This window comes from Myxine glutinosa, unplaced genomic scaffold (genome assembly GCF_964187855.1).
Source record: "Myxine glutinosa unplaced genomic scaffold, kmMyxGlut1.1 SCAFFOLD_2162, whole genome shotgun sequence".
Lineage (NCBI taxonomy): Eukaryota > Metazoa > Chordata > Myxini > Myxiniformes > Myxinidae > Myxine > Myxine glutinosa.
In genome coordinates this window covers 60001-64403 of record NW_027618257.1, presented here as the reverse complement: position 1 = coordinate 64403, position 4403 = coordinate 60001, and positions in this window count along the sequence as shown.

Below are 4403 nucleotides of genomic sequence, written 5' to 3'. Positions count from 1 at the left end.
CTTCCACCCGCACCACAGATGCCAATATCCAACCACAATTTACCTATACCCTCTACCTAACACTTACACTACCCGCCCCAGGTATTCGTGATGGGGGTCCACTCTTCCCCCATTCACACCTCCGCACCATCCACTCCACTCCACAGTTTCCATCATACTCACTCCACGACCATCCATTCCAATACTCCACATACTCCACACTACCATTTATTCCACACAACCATTCTCCATACCCCTTTTGTTGCACACCTGTGCACTCACACCTGGTGCCACCTGCACCCTCCTCCTCTTCCTGGACCATTTGGTCAACACCACACGCAATCACCTTCTCTCACTCATATACTGCTCCACACACCTGTCCAGTTGCACACCTGTGCAATCACACCTGGTCACCATACACTTTTCACAATACACTTCTAAATACACCTCCAACACTCACACGGCATCATCTAAACTACCTGTTGCCCTGCTAACTTAGTGCTCCCCATCTTCCCTTTAAACTAAGCACATACCACGTCATTATCATCCACTCTAATCTACCTGCGTCCCCACTACAGGTATCAGTCACTGACTAACCTTAACGTTACCTAAGGTCATCTCTCTAGATCCCTACACACGATATATCCTAACCCACCCGGGCTAGTTTTCACTGCCATACACCCCATAAATCTAGTGCTCCTTTGCCCCCCTCCGTGAGGGATGGTGGATTGGCCATCCCACCACATCGGGGACGTCCCACTACCAATTTTGCTCACCAAATTTTAACCAATCAAAAATTTGCCAATCACTCTACCAATCCTTTGCCAATCATCAAATTTTGTTTTTCTAATTTCGGGGCCAAAACACTATCCTCGTCATCACAGTCTACTTACTAGTGCCTCTCGGTGCGCCAATTCACTTCCAGAGCTCGGCTTCGTAAAGCCGAGCAATGAATGCGGGTTGTTTGGTGCCGGCGGCTGGATGCGTCCGGCACTCGGTGCAGGGAAGGAGGTTTACCCGGGCCGAGATCCCACGCACCACCTCGGCACGGAGCCATCCAATGGCCCGATCTCGACCTGCCGGAACGTCTCAACAAAAAGGGGTCGCCATGACGACCCTTCCTATCGGGCTGCCCGCTCCGCCTAGCGGAGCACGGACGCGGCCGTTCTAAACGCGGCCCAGCGTGGATCACGTACGGCGGTCCTTTCGAACCCGCCGTGGTTCGGATCCCCGCTGGTCCTCGCGGCACGCGAAGCTGCCCAACGCGCACCGAGGGCCCGATTCGGCTAAATGTCGTTCTAACCGCTAACCCGGTTACCGTCGATGCCTCACCTGCATGCTTACATGCATACGCTACCCCTTTCACCCTCACTGAGCTCGATGCTCCAACGCCGCCCGCAGCCCGTTCCTTGCTCATACATCCAGCTGTTCCCATGCTCCTCGTCATTGCACCTTCTCTAACACACCCAGGTACACTCATTCCGCTCACAGACTTGGTCACACACCTGACCACCGAACACCTTTGCACACACTCGTCGTTCGCACACCTCCCCAACACACCTCTTCGCGCCCCCTCCTCGGTCACCTCCTCTGTGACTATAACAGGTGTGCTCTCACTTGCACACCCAACCACGTGCCTTACTACCAACTCAAGTGTGCATTCCCACACACGCTCTACCATTCCAGGTGTGCATCCTTCCATTCCAGGTGTACATCCTCTCTCACCTGTCACAACCAACTCACGCTCCGTGTCACTCTCACTACTTTCACCACCACTCTTGACAGCGCACTCACCCTTACTCTCGACAGCGCACTCTTTCCTCATGCACCTGTCCGTTACACACCTTTCTCGCGCACACTCTTGCGCACACTCTCCCGTTACATCCTCTGTAACACTCACCACAGGTGTGCATTCTTTCTTACTTTTGACAGCGCACTCTTTCCCCATGCACCCGTCCGTTACACACCTTTCTCGCGCATCCTCTTGCCCACACTCTCCCGTTACTTCCTCCGTAACACTCACCACAGGTGTACACTCTTCCGTTACATCCTTTGTAACACTCCCCACTACGCGTTTCCATGTGCTCCCTCGCACACGCGCTACGACCGACTCACTCTCGACAGCACACTCACTCCTCGGCACGCACTTTTTCCTCACACACCCCAGAGTCGGACATTCTCGCACACCTCCTCTTTCGCACACCGTACCTGTCGCACACTTCACCAACGGCCTCTCACGAACACCCGGATCCAAATCAACCCCCAAGCCGACTGAAGCTTTCCTCACATCATATACATTTCCTCGTATATCGCCACTCACCTTGGCACCTCGTCTCCGCACCTCCTTCGCCACCTGCAAACTCTTTATTTGGTTAGTGAGCACATAATCATGATTTGAACACAGACCTTGCACATACTCCAGCACCTCCTCCTGTATTTCTCTCTTAGTTTCTGTCCGTCTCTTCTTAATTTCACTCACCCCCTCTTCCACCTCCTTTATCTTTTGCTTCACCTCTTTTATTTCCCGGTGCGTCTCCTCTATCTCGTCCTCTAAGGCTACCTTGACCGTTTCTATGTGCGTCCTCACCTGCCGGTCCTTCGTCTCCATTACCTCTGTCACCTCGTCCAACCTCATTGTCAGTCCCTCATGTACCATCTGACATTGCCTCTGTGTCGCTATTAAGTCGTCCTTGATGTCTCTTTGTGTCGCTTTCAACCCTCCTAATACCGCAGTGTTCCTTTGAACCTGCTCCACTAACTCCATCTGTCCCACCGTCAGCTGTTCCACCTCCTCCGTCAGGTCCTCTATTCCCCCCTGTAACCTAGCCGTATTATTCCTCACCTCTTTCTCCATACGCTTTTCACCTCGCTTTACCTCCTCGCGTACCCCCGAGACCTCCTCACTTACACCTCGTCGTATCTCCTCTTTCATCTCCTCCATCTCTTTTGTAGATGCCACCCTCATCTGTCCCAATTCATCCTTCTGAGCATCCAATTTACTTTCTAACCCGATTTTCACCTCCTCTATCTGGTTCCCCATCTGTTCGATTTCCCGGGCAGATTGCTCCCCTATTGCCCGCAATTTGTCTTCCATCCTATTTTCTAGCCCCTCTAACCCATTTTTCACCCCCTCTATCTGATTCTCCTGGGCAGCCATTCTATTTTCCACCCCCGTTATCCCATGTTTCACCCCCTCTATCCCATTGTCTAATCCCTCAAATTTCTTGTCTAAACCCTCAAATTTCTTGTCTAAACCCTCAAATTTTGCTTCTAGCCGTTCCCCCATTTCTCCCATTTTCCCCCCATTTCGCCCCCCAATCGCTCACTATCAGCCCTCGCTTCGTCCCTCATTACCCCCAATTGCTCACCCTGAGCATCCATCCGGTTCCCCATTTGTCCCATAAGGGCCCCCATCATTCTGTTTTCCATTTTTTCACTATTAGCCCTCGCTTCGTCCCTCATTCGCTCACTATCAGCCCTCGCTTCGTCCCTCATTCGTTCCATATTGTCGTTTTTTTTCTGCATTTCCACCATGAATTGGGCCATGAAGGCTTGCATTTGGGCCACGCTCATTGGTTCCGCGGCCGTGGCCCCCTCAACCACGTGCGCGAGAGCGCCATTTTGTGCGCCTGATACCCCCTCAACCACATCCACCATATACATTTCCCTGAGGTCCTTGGTCGATTCCACCCCGTCTATCTCTCCCACCGGCATCCCGTCGCCTTGACCAGCCATGGCGCGATTTCAAAATTCGGGTTTTGCTTTAAAACAACACAAATTTCCAGCAGCTCCAAATTTTGACCAAATTTTTTCCTAGATGTTTTTTTTTTTTTTAATTTGGTTCGGGCCTCAAATCTCACTCCCAGACACCAATTGTTACGGTACGCGGTTAAGGATGTTGTTTGCCGAGCGAAGGCTCCGCGACCGAACAGTTGTTCCCCGACTAAACCCGATTTACCCAAACGTTGGCCGTATCGCGCCACCGCTATTCAATGAGGGAAAAGACTAAGACGACGGATGTGAAGAAAAGGAAGACGAAGGCAAAGAAAGGTTTGAAATACGATTACTATTTATAGGCTCAAAGTAACCAAGGAGAAGGAAAGATAATAAAATAATATACAGAAGCTTTTAGAGACACAGGGAAAATACTAGCTTATCTAACAGGCTTAATTAATACCCAGGACAGAACAAACGAAGACACAGACTCACGCGGGGAATTGCAGAGTGGATTGGCTGGAAGGAGGAATGTTCAGCTCGGACCACAAGCTGGAAGGCTTGGCAGGGCGCACAGCAAGCCGGGCCTCGTCAGGCTGGGAGCGAGCAGGGCGACGGCGGCACGCGTATCTCGCTGAACGCGGCCGGGGCTGGTTGTCGCTCCACGTCTCGGGCTCTTTTGGGTCCTCCCCTTCTTTCTCCCAAATCGT